The sequence below is a fragment of the Centrocercus urophasianus genome, unplaced genomic scaffold (genome assembly GCF_019232065.1).
Source record: "Centrocercus urophasianus isolate 14NV4802_14NV808 unplaced genomic scaffold, USGS_Curo_1.0 seq_15, whole genome shotgun sequence".
NCBI lineage: Eukaryota > Metazoa > Chordata > Aves > Galliformes > Phasianidae > Centrocercus > Centrocercus urophasianus.
In genome coordinates this window covers 37,808,961-37,836,890 of record NW_024884697.1, presented here as the reverse complement: position 1 = coordinate 37,836,890, position 27,930 = coordinate 37,808,961, and the positions used below count along the sequence as shown (strand labels likewise).

The following is a 27,930-nucleotide window of genomic DNA, read 5'->3' as shown; positions in this document are numbered from 1 at the left end:
GAAGCTGCTCAGTCCCTGTCAGTCTTCCTGATTTAATTCAGTGCCTTTACTGATTCCTTGCAAAATGTGGCCATTTGGAAACCTTAGCAACTGAAGTCTTACTTTCTATTAAGCAGTGTTAAGTGTTTGTGATGCACACTGTATCTGAAGACTCTGCTTTCCTAGTTTAAGTTGCTAACCTCTGCTTCTTTGGATTCCAAAGTAAGTGTTTAGTAAGTAGTGAAGTGACAGCTGTTCAATAGGTAGCTCTGATCTAAACAGTGTAGCTCTGCTCTAAACATTATAACTCTCCAAAGAATATATTTAGTTCTTCTTTCCCAAACATCAAAAAGAAGCAACTGCTTAGCACTCTGTTCTGAAAAGAAGAGAGGACAAAAGGCACTTTCTTTCTGTTACTCCTGCATTAACTCTCAAGAGAAAAGACTGGATGGAGGATTTGGTTCAGACAGACAGTTCAGATCTTTTGCAGTGCTGGCTTGTATCACTCAAACTAGATGACAAAGACCAGCTGACGGTTGCACATGTGACTGTTGCATAACTTTGAAGTGATCATCCCTCCAGACCTTTCTGATTTATGCTAGATTTGAAATCAGCTCACTTGAAGTAGATGTCTCCATATTCTTTAGCAGACCTATTCAGCACTTCCCACTCTCAAGCTTTAAAATGAACTATTTTGGATTCCCTTTAAGCTCATTTTGAATTCTAATAGAACTAGAGATAGCTTCCAGCTAGTTATTATGCCATGTTTGTGGAAAGTACAGTCTAACAGATTGAAGTGAAGCTGCAGATATCCTGAAGACTGGGGAAATTATATTCCAAGTCTCACCTTTGCAACTCCTGTCATCTTCTTGAGCTCCTATAGAAGTGCTTATTACTGAAGTGCTTACCTAACATAACATAACTGAAAAGCACAGGATGTTTTTTTCATCCCATGATCTACTCACCTCTCCCACACCACATATGGATGTCTTCCATCTCTCCTCTTCCTGCAATTCCTTCTGCTAGTTTTCTTCTCGTTCTTTTCACCTTTGTCTCTTTGCCAGAGCATTGTGAGAAATCTGGAGAAGCCTCAGCACTGATCTAAATGTGTGTGGGTTGTAGGGGATGAGGAAGGAGCAACTGGGAAGGTGTGTAGCTGTGTGTAGCTGTGAGTGCCTTTGTGCCATGTGGGATCAGCATTACTACCGGCTGCAATTGGACTGATGTTCCCTCAGGTTTCCCATCACCAAATAATAATAATATTAACCATTGAGTAATGAAGCATCTTTCTTGAAATCAGGAAGGCACATTTACTACATTTACATTTACACATTTACTTTTACAGATTAGATATCTGTGATGATTATTTCTAGCCAAATTGTCTCTGTAGGCCTCCAGCATCGTAGGGTTGGTTGTACTCCCCACTTTGTGAACACACATCAGACATCACCTCTCCAACCAGGAGGCTTGGAAAGAAATTCTACCAGGGATTTCGTGCAGCAGCAGACCCACTGGATGCCCTCCAGGGGTAGATGCAGAGCTGTGAGAGGAGGGACCTAGTGAAGGACAGTGAGGCAGCAACAGGCAGGGCTGTGGACTGAGGTTGTCTGAGCCATAATCTATTGGGGCCTACATTGAACTCCATTGCCCCTTAAAGTTCAGTCTCCATTTGAAAATTGTCTTTGCTGCTTATATAGTGGGTTTTTTCCCATCTTTTCTTGTGACTCATTCCTAAAAGGCTGTTTCTCCTGGCTCAGCAGCCACCACCACTCTGTGCTTCTCCCTCCCCATCCCATGGTCGTGACAGCCTTGTGCCTGACACCTATTGTTCCCTCCCAGCCATGCTACAACCACAGCAGGGAGGGACTGGGGACCTTCATTTTCAGCTCATCCCACAACGCTCAAATCCATACCTTCCACTGCAGGATAAACACTTCTCTCTAGGTTGCTTTACCGCAAGTATGTTTTCCCAACAAATATAACATATGGGATGGATTCTCTGGTTTATTCAATCTGCTATGTGGCACTGCAGCAATGCAAAGCAACTATAAACCTTGCTAAATTGGGCAGTTAAACTTTATGACTGCTCTGCATCGGAGAAGCAGTAAAAGGCAGCCAGAAAATCCCACCCAACTGAAAAAGCGACCTATGCACAAACACCTCCTCAGAACAGCTTGGGGCAGCACAAGCCCCGTGGTGGGCCCAGCAGGGCCGCATGGCCGACAGGGCTCAGGAGGGCTGCCATGCACGCGGCAGGAGGTTCACTTCTGCAGGAATGCCAGCATAACCCCTTCATCTTTAAAATGCACTTTCTCTCATCTCATGACTGTTTGTTAGAACTGCTTGGAGCCTGTTGCGGTCACAAGCATTGTTTGTTTAATCAATGAAAAAAGAGAGAGAATCTGAGAGCGCAGGCTGCCCTGTGGGACGTGCAGGTCCTGGCGTGTGCTGCAAGCCTGCTCCTGGCCCCACAGGCTGTCCTGGGCTGAATTGGGAAAGCTGAAGCCTAGGTGTGGAGCTTGCTCTGTGAGCCCACTGTGGCAACTTTTCTTTAGCTGTCTGCTGATGTTTGACTGAGACACAGCTTCCACAGGGGAGCTGTTAAACAGGCCGGGAGGGCATCCAGTGGGTCTGCTGCTGCACGAAGGCAGCCATTTTGTAATTCCTGAAGAAAAGAGATCTTGCTAGAGAGAGACGGGCTAAATTAGCCATGTGAAAGCATGAGGGCTGTAGACAAGCTACAGAGAGACTCATCTTTGAATTTATTGTTCATATCCTTGTCAGAGACACTCAGTCCTTTTAGTTCTGAAGTAGAAAGATTTTAAGATTATACAACTAAAGCACCTACATAAAAACTGGTGTTCTTTTCTCTCACTTTACTCGCTCAAGAATATATGTATTTGTTGTGCTACGGAGAACTTGTTTTGCAGTTACTCTTTGTAGTGTCAGTAGCTGGGAAATGTGCCTTTTAGATTTTGTGGCTGCTTAGTAACCACATCTTCTTGCTATCCAAATAGACTTGCTCTGTCAGGGCTGTGAGATGGGGAGAGATAAACATACAGAACAGTTGTAGCTTCCTGCCACCAACCCATGCAGTGAGCAGGAAGGCAGTAGCAGATGAACTGCTTCTACAGCGGCAGTGGGAAGCTGTGGCCTCACAGCCATAGGGTAACTAACAACACAAACGGCTGTCCCAAGAGCAGGTTGAGCAGTGTTCTTGGTGTTTGGAAGCAACCATCACTGGCAGGAAAGCATTTTGTATAAATGCATATAGTGTACAAGTATTAGTTTTGAGATAAGGCAGTTGGATACTGTATATGCAAAACTTAGTGTTGTGGTAGCCAAATTTAGAATGATGCAACACTGCCATTTGGTGGTTATTGCATCAGTGTTGCCTCTGTCAGATGTTGAGTTTTCAGTTGAAGATACAGTTCCATTCAGTTTTGGAAGTTCTGGTTAGATAAATGAAAACTGGCTGATGGGAGAGAAAATAAGAGAAAATTTTTTTAAAAAGTTGATAGAAAAGCACCAGCAGTGCAGAAGAGGCAGGATCACAACCATAAACAGTTCATGAGCAAACCAACCTTTCCTTGCCCTTCAGCAAGGTGTGGAGCACGTAGTATTCTCAGCAGGAGCTTCAGGGCTTTTTTTTTGTAGGAAAGCTACAGGCTTTCATACAAAGCAGGGCTTTGTAACAGGAGCTTCATCAGAGACACTTTTGCAGAGGGAGGGAAATAGCATCATGTTAGTTGTTTTTTTTTTAATGTTTGGTAAGATTACATGTGTTGCAATTAGCTGGTGCCAACAGTAGCTACTCACAATTTTGCTTTGCGTTAAAAGAAAGCTATACATTGTTGTGGGTGGCAGAATATTTCTGGGAGGTACAGCTTCGTTGTGGACTGTGTTTGCATCACTTCCTGAAATGGAGATTGAGATAGATTTGTATTTTTATTCTACTTTCCTTTTGAACGACATTATACTCGTGCAATTTGCAGAGCTTGGTTTTTAGGAGAAGACCATAAATACTCAAACCAAAGTGCACTATGTTTTAATCTAAGTACTTCCTGATTTTTTCTTTTTTTTTGGCATCTCAGAGTGGAAACTCTGCTAAAACACAGAATAAAGAGGATATGGCTTAACTGAGTTAAAATGGTATTTCTTGTGATATTTATCATCATTTAATTCAGTCCTCAGCTTCTGCTTTTTCAATGTGCTACAGATTTATGAGTTGACAGTGTATAACTGAGAAGAGCCAAGAGCTGGTCAGGATGTGATTGGAGTTTTAACTCACAGGAAAGTGTAGGAGGTAGCTGGGAATTTAAGTTTTTTGTGTGCTTTGTTGTTGTTGTTGTTCTTTTCCATGGGAAAAAAAGGTACCTCTTTTCTGTCCCTTGTGTATGGGAGAGATGTGAAAAAAGGGAGTGCTGGAGATTTCCTGCATCATACTTGAACAAACCCATGACAGCAATGGTCAACATCCTACCTACCCTTTAGCCTACTACTTTCCATGGAGTATTTTTGCTGAAATAATTAACAGAAATGAATTTAATTCTGATACATTTCATGGATAAGTTCAATCTGTACCAGGACTGAAGGGGAATGCAATTCTGGAAAACAGTGTTCAGCTTGCCTGGAGTTTCTGCATTATATTACTTAAGCAAAACCCATTTGTTCTCTTGAATAAATCTAGATTATCTTTCTACTAGTAATGAGCACAAGGGAACAAGTTTAGCTTTGAGGACAAGAATATATCTTTTCGTGCACTAAGCTGCCGGTGATCAGCAATGAAGGATATGACAGTCAAAGGGAGACATGGTACGTCACTCAAATATGATTGCTTGTCAGCTGAGCTGCGTGAGCATCCTTACTGTAATGAAAATATAAATGTATCATTGACATTCTTTTATTCTAATTATTTTCAAGTCATATATACCTAATGAAGCATCTCAGTGGTTGCTCAAGGCAAAAGAAAAATGTTGGAAAATAAGGCCCATAAACTGACATGTTTGTTCCTTTTCTCACCTATCCAGTAAGCATCTTGCAGTTAACTCATTTTCTAGTATAAACTGCTCATGAATTATCCTATTTAACAGTGAGCTTTGGATCACCACTCTCTGGATTCATCTCACTTTTTTGAAACTCATTTGTATTTTTAAGTACAAATTCTACAGCTCACTACTTTGCATTAAGTAAAAAGAAAAAAAAAATCCAATTTATCTACCAATTTCATTGTAAAAAATAATGAATTGTAATTCTATTCTTGATAACAGTCACATTTTTGCAGATGCCCAGCTTGTCTTCTACATGTGTATCTTTCCCAAGGTGAAAATTTTCATCCATACAGCATTTTCAAGTGGGAGCTGATCATATGTATTGCTCACCTCTAAGATGTTTCTCCTACTGCCTGCCAAAACTGATCACAAAATTCGGATGTGGATCACAGTGGCAGAGTCGTCTTGTGGCTGTTATTATTACTATTATTATTATTATTGTTGTTGTTGTTGTTGTCATTATTATTATTTGTCTTCAACCATTGCTGACTGTTGCTATCATTGCTGACATTTTGGGGTGAATTCTAGAATTTTGTATTTTTTAGATTACCTTTATGTATACATACATTTCACCATGCCCTGAAGCAGAAATCTATATTCCCAACATGATCTATATTGTTCTCTGGTGCCTAGGTCCCTACTCTTATATTGTCTTCTCAGAAATAAGTGTGTATGCAAAGAGAACGGCTAGCGATCTTCAGCTTAGTGAAGACTAGATCATCAGAGATCTTTTGTAGAGCAGAAAATTAGTTTGCATTAAAAGTTAACATGTTATAAATACTTCGCCGCTCTGCTCAATAATGTGTAATTTCACTAAGGTTATGAGACATTAGGAAAAAATGACCATTAGATTTCAGCTATGATTAAAATTATAGCCCTAAACTTAATTCCTGTGATCTTTTCAATCATTCTTGAAGTGTAATATTGAAATCCTTCATCTAACATCATGAAAATGCCAGATTTATAATAAAGCTTGCTGTTTATTTCCTGCTTGATGGTGGTCCTCTTTGATCCCTACTTGCTGACTATAAAAAGAAGCTCTAAAGGAGCAGCATTTGGGAAGGTCAAAGAATGAAGTTTTGAATATTCCTGTTCAAATATGCCAACAAGAAACAGAGTGAAGTTACTGAAGCATTAGCACAAGGATTTGTTAGAAGCAACCAAGTCTTGCTGTGGCCATATAAGGTCTTTGAGCAAAGATGTTATTTTGCTTCTTCAGTATTGATTGTATCTGAAAGATCCTGTTTTCCTTCTTCTCCTGCACATGTCTTCCACAGATCAGATGGCTATCTGTTTACACTGAAAAGGGTTTCTGCCCCTACCTTGGCTCTCTGTCTATCCTGCATAGTAACCACTGCTACAGAAAAACATACACTTCTTGCTGCTCTGTTAAGTAATTGTTGATGGGATCTGTCTTATTCCAATTAAAATGATAAATCCTGAGGACATGGCAAATTTCCCATACTTTAATAAAGTCTCACTGCAACAGTTGTGTTCAGTTTGTTGAGCTGGTCAGAGGCTTGTTACTCAATACCTCTCAGTTTAAATGAAAGCTGCTTTTGTCTGTGAGCAGGAGCTGGAATGCTAACACAAGAGGTACCGTGAGATGCAGCGTGCAGCTTCCTTGGCTTGTATGTGATTAGGTGCTGCACTGCTCAGACAAAGGTTTTGTTCTACATTAAATCAAGATCTGTTGAAATAAGCACACCTCTCTCAGGCGCTTCATCACTTTCTGATTTCTGAGGAGAATCCCTATCAGCCTGTTATTTCTCCTTTCATAAGAACTCCAACTGTCTTCAGGGAAGGATGATACAGTTTATGGGGCATCTCAGGACCGTATATTGTCCCGTCTGTGTTCAAAATGGTGCAAGCTCCATTTGCAAAACATTCCCTAGAATAAATAAACAAAAATCTGGAAGTACATAATGCCCTCATTGCACAGCAAGAAATGCACACATTTTACATAATATGAAAAATAATTTTTAGTTCTGGTCAGTTTTTTATTTCAAAGATATTATTTTTGTTAAATCTATTGATATATACTTCTGTTTTCGTCCAAAAAATGGTTTTGACAAGCATGAGTTTTCACATTGAAACTCCACAAAGCTTTTGTTTAGAGTTTTGGAGACCTAAGTCCAAGTTTTTATTTTAAGTCTTTTACTACTACTGAGAAAATAAAGAAAAAAAATTAAAATGGGGCTTTGTCTCCTTTTCTGAATACCTTTTTAAAGTTTTTCTACCTTGTGCACAAAGAGAGGAAAATAAACAAGACATGATATCACTCTACTTCCTTTACTGTTGTTTTCATATTGTAATAGGTCTGGACTATACTTGTAGAGAATTGCATCAATATTTGTGTAACGTGTTGTTTATAATAAAATGCATTTGTCTGTTAAGCTGTTAATGCAGTATAGATTACTCAGAAAGACGGAGTAATTTGATTGGGTAAATCCAATGCCAAAAAAACTATTAATTGTAGTTTGGAGGGGTAGTTTAGACAGCCTATGTTTTACAAGATCACTGTGTGAGATGACTAGTAATGATTTTATTAAGAACATACTGTGCTTCTTACAAAGCCAACAAAATAAGACATGGTAGTCATGAACATATTGGTATTACAGATATAAGCAGAAAAACAAAGACCCCTTCCAATTTCAATTATGGAGATTTAATGTAAAAGATTTTATTGTACATACCATTTTGCTCCATTCTGTCAGCTATAATGAAAATTGATCAGTGAATTCAGAAAGTTCTCCATCAGTTTCAATGGGTTGTGGTTGAGATCCTATAGGTTTAAATTATTATGTAGCTGTGAAAAGAGTCAAAGTTAAATAATGTACAACAACTTCTTTAAAAACAATATACAGGTTTCATATTCCCCACTGATTGCTCAATTGTAATGAAAGCCCCAGGTTTTCTATTTACCTTCGTCTTCTAACTACCGAGTCTACTGTGCCAAATGTGACCTGCAGTTTTAAAACGTAAAGATGAGAAAGCTGGGGCTCCTATATCAGTGCACAGAAGCCAGAGACGTGAAATTTACTTTCATTTCTGAACGGTTTTACATTTGCACATCTGAAGGATCAGGCTTGTTGCTAGTTAAGTACTTCAAATACTTGGAAGAATAATACAGAAGAATTAACTGTTTGACAGATGTAGAGATCATGATGAGAGCAGCTTTCTGCTTCTGCACTGAGTTCCCTGTTTTGTGAAAAGAGGGACAGTGTTAGGCAATAGGTACTCAAAAAAAGTAGATTTCACCATTTTGAGAGGATGATAGGTAAACCCACAGGGAAACAACAAGATGGGAGAATGGAGGATGAGCACTGGGAAAGCTCTATTACCCATCCAGAAGCAGAAGGAAGCAGCTAAAAAGATCAGCATGGTAACAGTATTAAAAGTGTAACAATTTTTGGATGAAAGCAGAAAGGCTGGGTCTGTAAGGAGTAACAGGAAGTCCTTTTGTAACAGCACTAAAATTGCAAAAGCTGAGAAAGCTTTTGTCTGCTGCTCCAAGGGGAGGAGATATATAAACAGAAGATGTGAGAGGGCCAAAGTGTTTAATCCCTTTTTGTGGCCAAACTCTCCACAAAGGATATCTGCTATCAGATGGCTGGCATGGGTCACGCAAGTGACACAGGGTCTTGGGAAGGAAAGCACAAGTGCCTAAGTTTAAGAGTCTTGAATCAGCTAGTGAGGAAGCAGCCTGATAAAATTCATCCTGAAGCATGAGCTAGAGTAAGCCGAGATCTTCTGTGAGGGATTAACCTCATGTGAATGCCGCTAATGGAGAGCTTGCATCAGTGTTCTACCTGCTTGAGGGTAGGATGAGTGGCTTTCCCCATTTAAACCCTCCCTTAGGAAGTGTCAGGGCATACAGAGCTCCCCCAGCCCTGGCACTGCCCCTCAGCTCAGGGCCCTCTAACAGCCCTGGGGCCTTCAGGCCCTCCACAGGCAGGGCCAGGCTCCAGCACTCCACAGCACTGCCCTGCAGGAATACCTAAGCTAAAAAGTATGTTGCCATTTTATCCCCTTCCATTTTTAGTAAATATTATCTAAGTAGGGAAGGGAAATAACCATCAGCTCCTGTAACAATGCAGATTAAATCTTTTCCCTTGCCTGACACAAAGTGTGGAAGAGCTATCTAAAATATCTGCATCTGCCACCTGTTCCTAACACATCCTGACCTCCCTGCAAAATCACTTTATTTTTCGAGTGTGTCATTGAAATGAAGGTATTCACTCCAATCCTATCTGTAATACTTGCTCACCCCTCAGAAGCCGCAAGTATTCTGCACCTGGCAGGTTGCATAAGCTGGCCTGATGAAAGAGAAATATGGCTATGAGTCCTTAATGTAGCCCTTTGATCTCTTTTTACCAGCAGCCTGTCTCCCTGTAGTTTCCTTTTACAGGGTGATTTGGAGGTCTGTTTTGGGGAGCTTACATTTTATCTCTCGTCGGACATGAAATAACTCCACTGTACTGGAGGGAACATGTTGTTCTGCTGTAACAGGCACAGCTGTGTGGGCAGATGAGGCTATTAACAATAAGACATCCAGATAAAATGAGCAGATACCTGCAAAAAAAAGAAAAAAGTGCTACCTCATTAGAGACATCCTATCTTGTAATGCAGTTTTTCTGAGATTCCATTTGGCTAATGAAATATGAAATGAAAGGACGAACACACAGATGATCTCTTTAAATCATTTTAATTAAAAAGGAAAGCTGGTACCTACTTTTACTGCCTTTCATTTTAATCGAGAAAAAAAAAAGAAATTTGTATACCACAAGCAGCCAAAATAGTAGGAAAAAAAAACTGCAGCACAGTTTTATCAGCTTAATCTTTCTATCCTGCATGTCATTTGGCATTTGTGCTCAGAACTCATATGGACAAAATCCTTAGAAAAATATGCAAAGGGTATACTGCCAAATTTGGTGGCTGTGTCCCAGTTAAACTCTCTTTCCTCTTTTAGCTTTGTACTTTAAATGAAAGACACCCAAACAAGACTGTCCACCTGCAGAAAGGCTTGTTACAGAGGAGTCTTATAGGTATGAGAACAGATAGCAACCTGTGATTTATTATTTTTTGCCATAAAAGAACCAGCTCCTTGTGAAATGTATCTCTTGTCCAGCAGATATAACTGTAGTGGCAGCAATAGAAGAGTCAGTTCCACCTCAGTCCTGTTTCTGAGTCAAGACAGGAGCCACTCTTGCCTCAAAAGAAGTTAGAGTTTTATTAATTTGCCCTCAGCAGTTATCGAATACTGACAGGCCTGCTTACTTAGGTAAATCTGAATCACAAGTGAAAAGTGATGTGATAGTCTGCTTGCCTTTGAGGCTGACTCCAATAGGATAGCTAGAGAACTGTGAGAGAGGGAGAGAAAGATGATGAGACAAACTGGTTGTATTCTATCTTGATTTATTTACTGAGATTAAAAAAGGTGATTCTGCTATGTTATTTGGATGGTGCTCCTGTTATTAGTGAGTGGTTGTTCCAAGAAAGGTGACAGATTACACTGGCTTTCCTCCTTTGCAGTACCTCTTGCTCTTGTCTTTCACTTTTTAGTTATCACTTTTTTTTTTTTTAATCATTTCCTTATGTGTCTCCACACAAGTTGTTGTATTTTTTTCTTTGTCTTCTTCCATTTATTTTCTGAGACTTACTATGTATGTTGATAGCATCTAGTATCGGAAGTAAGAGGTCCAGAAGTTAAAAGCTGCTTAAGTATAGGCTCTTCATAGAATAAAAAGCTTGTGAGCAGTTCTGGTCAGAGATGCACTAGCAGAGTTACATGGGCAGACTTATCTATCTGAAATCAATCTCGATTAAGAAGGCAGTATAGGAGCACAGAGTGCAAAATAGCTTTCGTTTGCAAAATGTTATTGTGTAATTCTTCTCTGTTCTGGTTTCAGGCTACTGATGCTCTCCACTCCTTCCCATGGGCATTTGTGTTCCCTCCCATCACTGTGTTTCTATTTGATTGGCTAGTACAGTTTTGCTCAGAACTGTTGGATTGCTTTGCAGAATAGTCTGGGAAATGTTTAGCCAGAAGGCACTTCTTTTCAAGCCCATTGTTTACTCACATTTATAAAATTGCCTATGAAATGTCTACACTCCTCTTAAATTAACTTTTAAAAACTATTCCAAAGCATTCCATAGGTTCAGTGTCAATAATGAAACATTCAAATCCTTACAAAGTTAACTTCTCTCCTTAATGAGAGAGAAGCAATTCTTGAATGTTTCCTTACTCACTGCAGTCAAGAACCTTATGTATTCAAACCAAATTTGTTCACAACTCTAGCATTGTAATCTTATTATTAACACAAATTATAACTTCATGAAAGAAACTACTGAAGAGCAAATTCATGCAAGTCAGCAGGAAAAGATTAAATTGTTTGAAAAGTTATGCAGTGCTTTTGTAATAAGAACTCTGATCAATTTGGATTTGCAGGCCACTGGATATCACTTTTGCTTTACACTTATAGAAAAAAAACTTGAACTCTTAAATAGAGACGTGTTTCTGATGCAGTACCTGTAGTGGATGAAAATGGAAAACTACAGTCCAAAGGCAGCGAAGATTCTGTGAGAGACCTTAATCCAAGCTTCTTTCTGTGGGATGTTCAGTGAAGAATGGTTTATACATGATCTCTTTGGTCACAGTAAAGGTGATTGTAACCCCCCATTCAGGCTCAAGTAGGAAACACATCAGCCTGAAATATAATTTTAAGGTTGCCAGTGATGCGACATGGTGAATTTTTGTATTACTTTACTATATTTGAATTATATTAATAAAAGACAGTCCTCAGAGCAAGCATGAAAGACACTGTTCACAGTGAATTCTTCAGTAGCAAACATAGCAAAGAAGAACACTAGAAGGTAATTATTACCTAAAAAAAACCCAGATGTCATGAAACTTCTTGCCTGGATATTCATTTCTCTGGCAGGACTTTTGAGTTTATCTCCCAGGAAGAAGTAAAATGTTAAAATTTTGTAGTCAACTATTGAGGTGGAAACAGCCTGGGACAAGGAACCAACTGAAGCATAAGAGAAACTTCTTTCTTTTTTTTTAACTTGCATGAATTATAAAGGTTTGGTGCACAGAAGAGCTAACCACGCAGAACAAAGATCTTTTGTGTGGGAAAACAGCAAGTCTGACCAGCGTGGAGAATTCTCACTTCGAGAGATGGAACATTTCCTTCACCCAGATAGTAGGGCATGTGCCTTCCCACTGACTGCCCTGCTGTCCCTGCTTTGTCCCCTCTGCTCCAGGTGGGACTCAGCAGCAAGGTCAGACTGGACAGTGGTATCAGGGCTGTGCAGCACCTTGAGGGCTCACCAAGGGCTGACCGTGGCCAGGTAAATTGCATCATCAATGACAAACCTCAAGTTTTTCCTCAGGCTCCTTTGACAGACCAGGGTTTTCTAACTTAATCCAGGGACTGCTTCAGGTAGTTGAAGCAACCCATCCATGAAAGAACAAACTCAATAAATCTTTTAACTGAACTTACAGTTCATTTATGTACTTACAAAGTTGTTAAGAAAAATAAAAGAGGTTTTTAGTCTTAGGTATAGTTACATCTAAGCTTAATTTAAAAAAATTCATTATTCTATGTAACATACTTGAATATGACTGATTACTCTCACCTATTTTTAATAGTAATATGATTTAGTTTGGTAAATCCAGTAGTAATGTGCTGTTGCAATCGTCAGCTCAAAAACATAACAAAATCATAGAATCATAGAGTCATACAAAGGCCTGGGTTGAAAAGGACCACATGATCATCCAGATCCAACCCCCTGCTACATGCAGGGTCACCAACCAGCAGACCAGGCTGCCCAGAGCCACATCCAGCCTGGTCTTGAATGCCTTCAGGGATGGGGCATCCACAACCTCCTTGGGCAACCTGTTCAGTGCGTCACCACATCTGTGTGAAAAACCTTCTGTAAACCTCCCCTGTCTCAGTTTAAAACCATTCCCCCTTGTCCTATCACTATCCATCCTTGTAAACAGTCATTCTCCCTCCTGTTTATATGCTTCCTTTAAGTACCAGAAGGCTGCAATGAGGTCTCCCTTGAACCTCCTCTCCTCCAAGCTAAACAATCCCAGTTCCCTCAACCTTTCCTCATGGGAGGGGTGCTCCAGCCCTCTGATCATCTTAGTGGCCCTCCTACAGACCCGCTACAAGAACTCCATGTCCTTCCTGTACTGGGGGCCCCAGACCTGGACACAGTACTCCAGGTAGGGCCTCACAAGAGCTGAGTAGAGGGGGACGATCACCTCCCTCTCCCTGCTGGACACCCCTTTTTTAATGCAGCCCAGAACACAGTTGGCCTTCTGGGTTGCAAGCACACACTGCTGGCTTGTGTCCAGTTTCTCATCCACCAGGACCCCCAAATCCTTCTCCACAGCACTGCTCTCAAGGAGTTCTTCCCCCATTTTGAATGATGAATTCATCGTGGTATTAAAGAAAAAAAAAAAAAAATATATATATATATATATATATATACCCAAAAACACTGAACATATTTTCATGTATGTTTGTGAAATTTACCAAAAAGAATGGTATGATGTGATACTTTAAAAAAAAAATAATAAATAAATAAAAATTGCAAAAACACTGTGCTTAAAAATGGCATAAGGTTTCATAGTACTGGTGTAGGCCTCAGTTGCCATAGGAACAGCTTCGAGGTGCCAAGTATTTATCTAACATCAGGCCTTCACCATCTATCTTCTGCAAACATCACTCTCAGCTGCAGTCAAGAAAGGAAGGTATGAAGCAAGCAATAATAAGTGGTAGAACTGTAAAGCAGGAACACATAAAACATCTACGCATAGGGTGGACAGAATGACCAGTGAGAACAATTCTTGTTAGTGCAATGACATGAAATAAGAGTACCACAAAGGATCACTGAATAGTTTAATATCAAATGATCAAATATGAGGCATGTTATTTAGTTTTTAAGTTACAGCACTTGACATGAAAGTGGATTGAAACAATGCCCATGAGATAGGACGCAACTGCAGGTTCAGAAAATCCTTTCAAGATCAGTAAACAAAAAACGAAGTGACGCCATTTTTTTTCTTACTCAGTTCCTATGGATACAGAAAACTAAGCTTAAAAACTGAATGACGCATTTAATGAGGCAAATGAATAAACATGTAAATAAGAATTTACTTCTGAATGTTATTCTAACATTCTGTATTATTCTAACTCTATTCCAACTCCCTGTACTGAAGTTTCTTGAACTGCATGACCTAGTGAAAAGGCAGAGCAAACCATTAATTGCTTTGCAGAAAGCAGACTGTGAGATGTACAGCATTAGTCATTTTTTTAAAAAATTGTTTATATTTAAACTGAAAAGCAAATTAATACATTTAAGAATCAGCTGCTCCGGCTCATTTCAGTTACCCAAATATAGGCATCTTGCTAAACTTCAAATGAAGCAGAGGTCACCCACCCTCATCTCTACCTGCCAAGACTATGAGACTCCCACGCTGTGTTATCAGTCTCTGGTAGGTGGCTTAGATACATTAGGGCTTCTCAAATAGCACCAGACACCTAAGTTAAGCAATCACATCACCCTCTTAGTGACTGAAATAACCTCCAGGCTACTAGACTGACGACTAAACAAGTTCTGGGGTTATGCTCAGGCAGCAGACAATGAACTAAAGGAATTCTGCTGGGACATGCTAATTGCATCGAGGAATTAGCAGTCGATGAATGGAGAAGTTCATCTGGGAAACATGGCAAAAAAAATCGGGAAATGATGCAGTGAACAAAAAAAGAGACACAGGTTTTGCATTCAGATAAGATCAGGAGTACTGATGTAATTTGCTTGACTCTTGACGTATCAGATCATATGGGTACAACTTACATTTGAATGATTATCTGGCACACAATATGGAAATGATTCAGTATTTAAGTACTGTAACAGGCTAAGCTCCTTTTTCCTCACAGGCCTTGTACCTTGGCTCTGTCAGTGTTCCTCATTTAAACAAAGGCTTTGGTTTTTAAAGGTACCGTGCAAGCCATGCCGAAACTTTGTTAAAAGTGTGCATTTTGTAATTAATAGAAAAACATACAATTTCATCACTACAAGCATATGTATACATGCTCTTTTCCCCGTGAGACCACCATCCAGTTGTTGTCTCTTACAGTGTCCTCTTCCTCAGCTCCATCCTCTGGCTCCCATGTGCTTGCCTGGAAGGGCCTCACCTCTGCTGGCCTTCTGTCTCCATCAGACTGACCATCTAGTGCTGAAAGGGTGACCACACAACCCCCACAGCCACACCTGTGGGTTTCTTCCTGTTACTACCTGTTTACTCCTAGATAAGATGTTTGTCATTACTCAAAGTTTCTCTTTTAGATCACATCCATAAGATGAAATCCAGACAAGAAGCTGCTTAGCTTGATTTATGAACTGTTAACAGCAAACACTTCAAGAAAAGTTTCAAGTGTCCAGTACCCCTTTGGATCTCTTTTTGTGATTCCCATCTTTGTGAAAACTTAGCACAAATCCATCAGCTCGTTTGTGAGTATTCAATTGAAGTAATATAAATGGCACTAACTCTGTCTCATTTTCCCATGTAGGAAAAGGAGTGAACTTAGTGTCAGATTAATTAATTTAATTAAGGCAATGTGTAAACACCCAAAATCACTTTCATCATCCATCACTGTAAAAAGTAAATGAACAGCGGCTGGCAGTAATTTAATCACTTGCCAAGAGAAGGTATTCTGGGAGCCTGGAACACAACGGGGTCCAAACACAGCACATCACATTTGTTCAGTTGATCATATTAATGTCTTCTTTCCTTTTTAATATCTTTTTTATTTTGATTCTCTTCTTTTGAAGCCGTAAAACTATCCCAGGTTCTGTCTGATTTCTTTCATGTCAAGTAAGTAAAACATACAATAGGTGAGGATGGATGTTAATTTTGTTTACTACAAAGATCACTACATTCATGACAGAAGAAAAGCGAGTCTTCTTTGGAGGGTTTACTGTGAAGTGGAAATTCACATAAAATATTTCCTTTTTAAAGAAGCGATACTGTGTTTGAAATAATCCAAGGAGTTAGCCAATTGCACACAGCAGATAGCTTATACTGTCCTGTGAGCTTTCCTGTGAGCTTTAGGGTATAGTTTGATGGGCTTTATTGCTGTAGATGGAAGAGACTTCTCTGACACTCACATTCGCATAGATTTTCTCCAGAGTTTTCCAGGATGCTAATGAACTTGGACAGCTTTAGCAAGCAAATATGATGGTGGAAAATGCAGTAGATGGAAAGAAATACAAGCATTTTACCCAGTTGGTTTTATCTAGTTAAATAACAAAATCCACATTATACTGTGAGACATACAAAAGCTTGACGGGGTTTTATATCTGAAATTAAATTCTCCCTAGCCACAATGAGAAGTTCCAAACAAAATTCTTAGAAGAGATTTTTGTACTTCTTTGCATCCACATTCATTTACAGGACTGCTTCTGACAGCCATTTTATTAACATTTCTGCTAGTATTTACTGTGTGAATTAACTAATTGTACCTTGCGGTGTGAACTACAGTGCTCTGTTTTTTAAACTTTATTATTATTTTCCAAGAGTATAATTATGCTGGCCTCCAAAAAGGGATTGGGCAATTTTCCCTGTTTAAAGGGAATGACGAAATGCTGGAAGTATTTGAAGCCCAAGGAGCTTCTGAAAAGATTTATAGAACTTACTGCTATAACTGCCTAGCCTTGGAGAGCTGCCATTTGGAAGGGCCCTGCTAAGACTTTGAACTTAATTTGTCAGTATCACGTCTTTAAAATGTAATCTGCAGCACTTCGGCTGCCTCCCCAAAACTCTAGCACCAGTGCCCTGGTAATCTGGGAGAGATTTACATGAGTCTGGGTTCAGACAGGAATCCATCACAAAAAGATACACCTGGCAGAGTAAAATCCTCATCTGTTGGAAGCATCTCCTGGTACTCCCTCCCTCAATACATGCTATTGGCACATGACAGTCAGAGAGCAGGGGCTTTGTGGTTCCTTTATGCCCCAGTAATCCTGGCCACTCAAATGGCCCTTTGAGAGTGCTGGCATCTATACTAGACTTTAACTCCCTGCTGTACACCAGCCCTGACAGGGTTCCAACCAGGAGAATACAAAGTTGGCGCAGTGCTGTGTTTGCACAGCCTGGGTGCTGCACTGAACTCTCTCATCCTCGCTCCAATGGTCCCAGCTTATATTAGTGTCGAAGTTTTGCAGAAAGGGCACTGTATTCTCAGGTGGTACATTCACAGAATTTTCTTCCTGCTCCAATTTTAAGACCACTGAGAGTTTTGGAGGCTAGCATCCATGCAATGCTGCATGTTATTATGTGATATGTATTGGCTATACTACATCCAGTGCAGTTTCCAAATTCAAAATGCTATTGTTGGGTGTACTAAGTTACTAATCTCCATGCTGTAGAGTGGCAATTGGATTTCTTTAGCTGGAAGAACATTGCTGATCAGCTGCCACTGAAACAATGCACTGGTTTTTAAGATAAAAAGCTTTGGCTAACGTATTTGCTTGTTTTGTCAGGAAATATGCCTGCAAGCTTGTTTCCCAGAGCAGTATGCATTTTCTAGCACAATAAGAACTTCTAAGACAATCAGCCTTTGACACCAACATCTTAAACCATCCAATGTACACTGATGCAATGCCTAAAATAACTGTCACAGCTATGTTGCAGAATAAATATCTGGAGTCTGTATCTGTCTTAGAGAAAACCAAATCTATTCTGGATGTGAGTTGCTGAATTTTTAGCAGAAAGTGAAAGCTCTAACCTAGATTAATGTAACTGACTGCAGGTATTAAGTCATTTAACATTAGGATAGAAATGATCGTCTTACATTTCTGCAGATTGAAATTTTTCTCATTTGTTTCTTAGCTCAGTATTTGAGATCTTCTCCAAGAAATATTGGTGGAGTGAAATCCTGGCCCCAGCTAATTTGATGACAAAGCTCCTGTCGACATGTGTGGGGCTAAGAGTTAACTCGCAGCTTGAAAACTGAGATTAACTCTTTAACTCGTTGGATAGAAACCTGAGATCCAGTAGGAAGGCCAAATTTATTAAATAGATAAAAAGTTTATTTCTAGCCTGTATGCCAACAAGCAAGTAGTAACATGTTGATATCATTTGCAATGACACAACGAAAGCAACTACTCCCTGCAAGCAATACAAGATGCGGCAAATATTTGTCCCACCCATTTTTTTCTTTTTTCAGAAAGCTCTCTCTTCTGAAGCTTTTAATTTACTTCCTGAATCAAGATAACACTGCTGTTAAGAAAAAGAAAACCCTCAGTTATACGTTCAGATAATGCAATCGATACTTACTGTGCATCATTTTAAAGCACACAAAACAAAGTAGGAATTTTGATTTTGGTTCTATATTCATACTACTTTAAAAAGGTTTGTCTGCGTTTATTAATACTTTGCAGATTACTCTGTGGCTGTAAATCATGGCATAATTGAACTATTGCCAAATAACAACAAAGTTATAGAAACAAGTAGATTTCTACGCAGTTCTCAAATCAACTACTGAAATCTGGGGGGCCACTTTAACCTCTCGAATATTACATGTGCCCTTGTTGTATCATGATCTATTAAAGCAGCAAGGAGACAAGCTATTTAAAAAGTTTTCCACAGATTCCCAGAGCAATAAGCACATACAAACATAAAAGTACATAGCCAGCCACAGGTACTTTGAGGCTAAATTACCTGCTTCGAGCTTGGAAGGAAGAGGGTAGGTTGCAGGAAGGCAGAGCTTGGAGGCAGCACAGACAGGCGAGTTGTGTGAACTCATTTGCTAGCTCAATGTCTCAGTGAATGAGTTTGTTAATAAGGAGACAGTTCACTTTTAGAAACAGTGTCTTCTAATGCTGATGTGCAGCACGCAGTACATGAAGCAGGGCAGTCGGAAGAATATCTCCAGTGCCCATTTCTTTTTTCACCAAATGAGTTTGGCAAGACAACCTTTGGACACAGAAAACAGAGGGGTTGCCTGGTTATTAAAAAAAAAAAAAAAAGGTAAGTGCTCTGAAGCTAGGAAAAGTGTCTGTCTTCAGAGGCATTTCCATCCAGATGGCATCAGTCCCCAGGAAGGGGGATCCAAGGAAGAGTTAGGGTTTGGGTTTTGTCTATGCTTTAGACAAATGAGACACAGTCTCATCTTTAACATTTTCCTCCCCAAGTGTGTTGTTCTGTTCCTGCTTATAAGCCATATTTTGCTTGGGAGAAGCTTCTATGTCACTATGCTTAGCTTCTGCAGCCTGGCAGGTGCGAGAGCCGGTTGGACCTGCTGTGAGATGTGGCTGAGCAGTAGAGGAGCTGTGCTGTGGGTGGGAGAATGTTGAAATTCCACCTGGAGAAGGAAGAAGGCCTGCAGCCTGCTGCTGAATGGGTTATGTGGGAAGGGGCTGGTGAGGGGATTTTCAAGGAAAGGAGCTTTTTGAGTAGCACACTATTTTCGTGTTTAATATGAACATTAAAATTAACCAAGGAAATCTGAATTGCGTAAAAACTTTACCCGACTTCCATCCTTGAATGAAAATGGAAGTTTGACTTTTATTGCTGTTTAAATATCTGAAGTGAAACGGCTACCAAAGATGTTCAAAGATCCATAGTCAAGGCACTTAAAAAGTAAGTCCCAGGGGGAGCTTTAATGTCTTGACACACTGACATTAACAGTAAGATTTTCACATGCATCAGTGAACAACACATTTGTTGGTCAATTAGCCATGCAATTTTGAGGTCTAGGCTATTCAGTGCAAACCTTAGCAGATTTGCATTCAGTAGTTCTTGTCCCTTTGGAGCAGCAGACGAAGATTTACAAATGAGAAGACAACAAGAAAGTTTTTCAGCTTTCTGCAAACACACAATACTTCTTTTCTTCCCCCGTGTCTTAACACCAGCTTTCACAGTATGTACCCACATCACACCCCTGCAAAGCCCCTTGCAAATAAACCTGACATGTATTCAGCAAAAAAAGAGCAAAACATTAAAGATATTTGAAATCATTTGTTTGCATTTAAAAAAAAAAAGCATCCCTATAGCTTCAAGACAGAGTCACCACACTTGTTTGTCTTTTCCTAAGTCTAGGAGCCTAGAAGCTGAAAAATGTTCTTTATGCATTCAGAGACTCTCACAGCATATGTGTGTCCTTATGTTCACTTTCAGAAAATCTAACCATTTTCTCTCTGCACCTCATCATTAACCAGCAACTTCTAATTATTCTGTGCTCCACTGAGCTCCAGACTCATGAGCCAGGAGAATTAGTGACTTAATTTCAAGATGGAGCTTCCTATTGCTCAGGAATGATTGCTCAGAAAACAACTGGTGATGTGTTGCTTTTTGTTTAATCTTCTAATAACTTCCTCTTAAGGAAGAGTTGATGTTTCCTCAACCCTCAGTCACTCACACAGATAATGATGTATTGCTATCTTTAGAATACAGCATCTCAGTTACGTGTTGCTTTAATGACACGTAATTTTTCTCAGTCAGGATCATCAGACGTTACCGTCTAAGAACTGTTAGGAATTGATTTGTTACTCATAGGAAATCAGAGAAGCAAAGTAAATACTCTGAGTTTCAGGGATGCTGTGAATATAAATATAGACCTTGAGGTCATGCAAGAAAGACCAAGTAGGACTCTCTGATGCATAGAAGGTGCATAGATTTTCTAAGATAGCAATTCAAAGCAATCCCAGCTGAGCTTTAAATTGTGTTCTAAGCTGTAAAAGAGGAAGAACTTCTATTAAACATCTCTTACAAATAGTTGTTAACTCAAATCAGTTAGGTAGCATCATAATGGGAACTTCTTGTATAAGGTTAGTTTCTTCAGCTTGCATTATAGTAACATTTGTGAGTTCATGTGAATAGCTAGCATAAGAGAAAAAACATGCGCCAGACTGAATTTATTATATGTAAAACAGATAAAAAAATTATGTTAGCTTTTAAGTAAAAACATGTGATTCTAGCAATACTGTTGATGTGAACAGTCAAGGTTATGAACAACAAAGGATAGAATGAGTAAAATTTGATGGTGTGAATCATGCAGCTGAGTTAATACTAAGAGGAAATGGAGATGATGTATTTATCATCGTAACGTGACTTCGTGACTCATCTGAATACAAAAAAGTAAAGTATGTGAATGTTTAGGCAATGAAGATAGGTGTTAAGGAGGTAGGAACGATGGAAAATATTACTTAGCTTAGAAAAAATGACTTGACTTATTCATTAATTTAAAGATACTCTGTTGCTTTTCCAATTAACCTAAAAATAACCAGATCTTTTTTTTTCTGTATGAAAGACAATTCCAACAATCTGGATGACAGTCAAATACGTATGAGTGACAAGCTGCATAAAATGATTTAAGGCTTTATTTGGCACATACTTTTCATATGAATCAATGTGCTTATTTTTCTTGAGATTCCTTACCTCCACACTTGTAGGGACATAAATCCAATCTTTCGTGTTTAGAAACCAGATGAAGAGTGGCAGCTGTAATATCTACAGCATCAAGCCAAACCTGTAATATAAACGTGTTATTTTTTTTACAAGATCATTTTGAGAGTTACAGTTTCTATTGACTAGAGTTTTGTTGAAACTTTATTTTATTTAAATCATATGAATTATTGTATTGTATTCAATCTTGATCCCATTATTTAATACTGCCAACTCTAAAAATTCTTTTTCTATTCAGAGCTTAAATTGTGGTTTTCATCTGTCACCCAATTTCAAATCCTCCTTGGCTTCCTCCAGGCTTTCTGTGGTAAGGCAGTTAAAGTCTTGCAGCCCTTTGTCAGGTCAATATGCTAGTGATACTTCACATGGAGAAAGGGAAGAAATTCCCAATTTCCAGGTGATTGAGAACCATAGAATTATTGTCACAGTCATACTATCTTAAATGTCACTAAGATCCTTCTAACCTGTAAGTACCTAAACTGGGCTATTTGCTGTTGAGGTATCTTGTGATTTACCCTTGCAGCCAGTGGAAGGAGGGTTTTCTAAGACACAAGTAGTTTCACCCTAAGGCAGGCATCTAAAACACAGAAGGTGAATCATGTCACTAAGCTGCTATTTGTTTCCATGATAATAAGGCAGTCCCACAGGACTCTGGCTCAGAAGTCAAGAGAGAGGAATTCCACCCTAAAAGTCTGAACTGAGGCTGAGTAAGCCAGGGAAAGGTACAGTGGGAGGACACAATAAGCTCATCTTGTGTTTACAGAGTATGACTACGCATACAATCTGACAAGTCTAAGTCACTAATCTTTTTTCTTCCAGAGTTGAATAAACAAAGATAAAGATGCTATGAGAGACAATAGCAAGGAGAACTGACAGAACTGATATATGAAAACGCAAAGAAGGAGACACGTCTGGGGTAGTCTGTGATAGAAGGTGTTGAAGGACAGAAGATGTAAAGGAAGATCTTGTTTGGCTGCTAGCAGAGAGACTGATAGTTTCCAGAGTTTGTCAGCCCTGTGACTTCAATGAATGAGTTCAGGCACACCTGAGGGAATCACAGTGCTAAGAGTGATTACAGCAGAGCTGAATGGATCCATGCTGATAAGATCACAGTTTCTCTGAACTGATCCTGCATCTCTCTTGATTTCAGTATTTTTTCTTCTGTATGTCTGCACTTACTTATGTAGCCCAAAAATGGAAAAATGGAAGCTCCCAGAACCAGTACCACAAGAAAGACTTCATAGCTAAGAGGAACCCCAAATTTCTCCGAAATACAGACACTTGATTTTGAGACAGTAATAAAGCGATAACACAGAGAAATGTCTTGGAAATGTTTCTGTCTTAAAGACATTCGTGGGATTTCAGAATGGATTTTATGGATACTTCTCTTTCTTATACTTAGCTATCATGATAGGCAGAAGTGCATTAAAATGTGGTGATGTTGCTTTTCAAAATAGGCCTGGAATTGTTCACTGGCACAAAAATATGTAAATGTAAATGTCTTCTCTGTGCATCAGCATGTACATCAATGTACATGAGCAAGTATCAGAAAGTCATTAAAGCATAACTTCCCTTTATTGAGCTTTGTTTATATCTGCATTGTCTTGGACTGACATGCTTAAAAACATCCACGTTATGAAATACTACTAAGTTAGGAAATGCTACTTTTCTGAAAGAGTGGTCAGGCCCTGGAATGGGCTGCCCAGGGAGGTGGTGGAGTCACCAACCTGGAGGTGTTCAAGGAACGTTTGGATTTTGTGTTGAGGGACATGGTTTAGTGAGAACTATTGGTGATAGGTAGATGGTTGGACTGGGTGATCGTGTAGGTCTTTCCCAACTTTGTTGATTCTGTGATTCTGTGAAAATATCCAGCTTGCTCCAGATCAAAAGTGCTTTCATCATCCAGATCTTGTTATCTGGATTAGGTAGAAATTTACTTTAAAAAAAAAAAAAAAAAGACGTGGATGTGTTCTTCAGTGCTAATCATGCTGAATAACACAGTGTCATTAGTACTACCCCACTGTGTTTTCAAGGATATACAATACCTGTATCATGTACTGATTTCTGTTCACCTAAGTGAGAGTAGTTAAGCATTCTGGAAAAAAAGATGTGTTAATTAGATGCAGTCAGATCAGCAGCCCAGTGGGAAATAGGGATGTGTTAGACAGAAAGTACTAAGTACTTTCTATGCATCTTTTAACTGTCAATGTTAAGAAAATGCTTACTAGTCAGTAACGTTAGCAGGAACAATATTTACTCTGTTAATCCCCTGGTTTAAGAGTGGGGATTGAGTTCAGTTCTGGGCCATGTCCGAGACAACACATGTAATCTTGCTCAGATCTTTCCCAAAGTGGCCTTTTATCCCCAGTTCCTTTATTTCTAAGAACTTGGCCTGAATTTCGGATGCTGGACTTGCATATAGATCCTGTCGATCACTGCATAGCAGTCTTGAAAAGAAGTTTCCAAGATATGTCAGTTTGGTTAATCAGAACTTACACAACCTGAATCCAATGGTTGCTTGGAATATGGTCTTAGTGTCGCCACCACAGTCTTTTCTTTTGCAAAATGATTATAATAATTTCCATTAATTACTTGACAAGAAGTCTTTCGTAAGATGACTTTAACTTGCATACTGTAATGTAAACATATCAGCTAAAAGTATGGATGAGGAGTGGCTTATAAACATTTTAGATAGGCAATTTCACATTGATTGCTGCATATGGGAACTTATTCTTTCCAGATTTTCGTAATGAAAACAAAGTGTATGTGAAAAATGACTGTGGGGCTCCAGTAAATCATTTACCCGTAGTGCTTGAATACTGTTTCCCATAAAGGAGCTGAAACAGTGTCAGTCTTACGACTACAGGACTGAGGAAGGTAAAAGATAGCATCTTTGGAATGAAACTGCAGAAATATGACTCATCCTTTTTTGTTGCTTGCCAAGCTTACCTTGACATTTATTTCTTTACTGGAGTGCAGAACATGTTTACAGAAGTTTACTCCATGCAAATGTGTCTGGATTTCCTCTGAACTGTCAGGAGCTTGCACAACCAAGAGAGAGAGATTCAGTTTTGCACCTCACAGAATATTCTTTGCTCGTGACTGTAAATTAAATGCTAATGTGGATCTGATTGTCGATTGCATACATGGGCAGCCTCATAAACTGGAAACTATATCCCAGTGTGAACTCTGTAATCTCCCCCTATTTTTATGGACAAAAACAAAACTTAATTGCAAGTTGGCTCAAACCTACCTGGGTAGGAACATGGCATCTCATGTTCTGTTTCCAAACGACAAATACTGCAGACTCCCAGCAAAGACTGTGACTGTTTAACAAGATTTACAGGATTTTTATGATTTAGGCCATGTCTGTGTGAGAAGAGTTTAAATCATGTATTCTTGATATGTTTCAGTACAAAGCAGAATGCACTCATTTAAATAAATAAATCATGAGTGATTTGCTTTGTATGCTACTGACAAGGAAGGACAAAAAGTTAGGGATCACCTCTTTGGTGAGGGATGTTGATTTCCATCATATTCTTTTACTGGAGTACATATGATGGTCTGATTAATCCAAAATTTAGCTTAGTTTAATATGGTAACTTATTGATGCAAGCGTAATTTTGCATAGTTTCAGCCTTCTAAACACATTTATAAGGGCTTTCTGTTTGTAATGAGTGAAGCTTTCACAGCCGAGATGAACTATCTTGGTGCCATACAAACCAAGGCAACTCTGTTTAGCTTCATAGGCATTTGGTGCAATTGTTGTACAGTCTTTATAATCTAAGGGATCTGGATCTCAAAAATGCATTCCTGTTTAGACATTTACAAGTATTCTCAGGTGTGGGTTATTTTTTTCTTTTTCTCTAAATATTTCTTATCTTATAATCACATTGTCAAACCAAAACTACCCAAATTGCAAACATATTATTGCACGTTATAGGAGAAATAGCATGGATAGTACTTCTCTCATTTGATCTTTTTTTTTCTCATGGCAGAAACAACTAAGCACATAAAAATAAACTCTGCTTAATAACACTTGCTTTTTATTATGTTCTGTCGGTACTAGAGAAGTAAACCAATTTTTTCCACAAGCTGTGTATTACTTTGAGAAATTACTTACTCTAGCCTAATTCACATTTAAAAAAATGAAAGAGAAGAGAAAAGAGAAGTTATATGTATTATTGCAAGAGCAAGCTTTACTAATAGCAGCATCATTTTTGTAATTAAAGAAATCTGAAGCTGCAATAATGTATAATTCAACTGAGCCATCTATTTCTAGCCTGAATTGTATCTCCTGTTATTTTTGTGTTTGGTAAAGGTGATTATACATGTTTAATTTTCTCTAATTTGTATACATCTGTTTGATTTTAATGTTGTGTATAATGACTTCATATGTTGGTCTTAATTTATTGCTTTTGCTGCACGGCTGTAAGCTGAACTAACCAAATAAGTAAGCAAATGAGGTCAGAGGGCTGCATGGATACTTTGCAGTTGTCAGGAACCTACAATCCAAAGGCAATACTTTTTAAATCAGTGGAGCCAGGCTTCTTGATTTTGAACAGCATCACCCTCTTTGAAGAAAACCGTACGCAAAATTTGGGGCTAATTTTTTAATATCTGTCCAGTGTTTTAACTTCAAGAAATTCTCCTGGAGAATGATAAGAAGCAGTGACACCTGACAACACCAGCTTTCTAACTTGTCATTTGGGTTGGCAAGTTCCATTCCAAGATTTTGGTGGCAGTACCAAATAGTTTGGAAGTACATTTTGCTTCTGTTTGTTTCTGTGTTAATATTCTCTAGGAACATATTGGCTAATTCAGATCTTTGTATGAGATTCTTCTCCCACTTCTGGCTAGGTGAACAAAACAATTGTACTGCTGAGCATCCAAGCAGATTAGGGATTAATTCACACTTACTTTTCTTTTTGCTAGTTGGGATCAAGCTTCAGTTAGAAGCCAGGATCCTGTGCTCTTAGCAGAGCCAAAGTGAGATGTATCTCCTAAAACCAGTGCTTACAATCAGCAATTTGCCAGAGATTTTAAGTGCGATTTTGGAAATAATATCAGATCTCAAAATTCTCTAACACAAAGGTCTGAGATCTGACCTTCAAAATGTCCCTCGCAGATGCAGGCACTACAGGAACTTCCTAATGAACTGCGTGGTGCTGATGTTCCCATTTATTATGGAACCTTGTATCCTCACACCATTTGTTCATCTGTTCCAGCAGAGGAAGAAGAATTAGTTTCAACCCCTGCAAAATTAAACAAGCTGTAAGTTTCCCACTATAGATGTCAACCAAAATAGAGACCTCATTTAGCCCATATGAGTGTACTGCTATCAAATATGCTTCATATGTTGGCTTGGCAGTTCGCATCATCAGTGACGGCCTCTTTTCTTTTGTTTAAGAGTCAGCCCAGCAGACATCAAAAACCTAACAGCCGTTTCAGGATCCACTAAGTGCAGTGACAGAGCAATGCAGATAACCTACCCTGTGCCATTCCCGTTAGGTGTGCCAAAGCCCTATTTTTGGTTTCCCTTTAATCTAAGAGGAAGGTCCTGAATTACAATGTCAGCGTAGTGAGTATTTCCAAACAAGAAACACTTCTCACCTTGATAGGAAAATGACAAAAAGGCAAGGAACCTGCTCTGTACCCTGCCTAGTTATCAAAGGGCTGACTTTTTTCAACATGTAGCAGCAGGAGCGTTCTTCGAAGGTGGCATCATGTCTCAGCACTGCTGCTGTTCCTGGCATAGTTCTCCATGCTGCCAGCTTGGGAGGCTCTGCTCTGTGCTCTGTACATCAAACAGCTGCTGATGGCTGTCATCTCCACAGCAGACCCCCACTTCCAGCCTCACAGCCATCTACAGGGTTGTAAGCGCTGGATGCATCCCTTGGTCCAAGCACATAAGTTCTCACAGAGTGGTAGAAAAAACCCTAGATGTAAGATGATTTAAGATCTTAGTCAGGAATAATCTAGTTTGGAACACTGTAGGAATTTGCTTAGACAAACCAGACGCAGCAGCATACTTCTCTGGACAGATGTGGGCTAGAGATCAGGAACTGCTGGCTAGTCATAAGACTCAGCCTCTTCTGGGGAGTGAAAACACTCCAAGCTGACTTCTAAGTTTCTCTCTAGCATGATGTCTGCTGAGACTCCAAATAAAACAACATTATTGTTGAAAAGAAACTCAGGTGAAACACCCCAGGAAAGCAGAGTGCCAAGAATTTAAGCCTCAGAGCCCCACCAGGTTAGCAGCAGTGTGTTGTTAACAGTGGCTGCAAAATATTTTCAGTATAGAACATGATACTAAAACTAACAGATATGCAATCACTCTTAGAGTATATAAGCTGGAATAATTACAAATGCATGGTGAGCGATGAGTTTACGAGAGCTCTGGATCATTAA

General features: G+C 39.2%; 1 long non-coding RNA gene across 7 annotated transcripts in view; it reads left to right on the top strand.

Moving 5' to 3' along the window:
• LOC122158681 overlaps nt 1-22,992 on the top strand; it is a 32,634-nt gene extending 9,642 nt beyond the window's left edge. For 2 of the 7 annotated variants that reach the window (XR_006168292.1, XR_006168285.1), the window contains one exon: nt 10,943-11,849. This is a non-coding gene — a long non-coding RNA (uncharacterized LOC122158681). Of the gene's footprint in view, nt 1-5,249; nt 6,024-10,942; nt 11,850-12,118; nt 12,813-22,338 lie in introns of those variants that run through there. The other 5 variants (XR_006168290.1, XR_006168291.1, XR_006168289.1 and 2 more) reach the window with 5 other exon arrangements.
• The last annotated feature ends 4,938 nt before the right edge of the window (nt 22,993-27,930 follow it).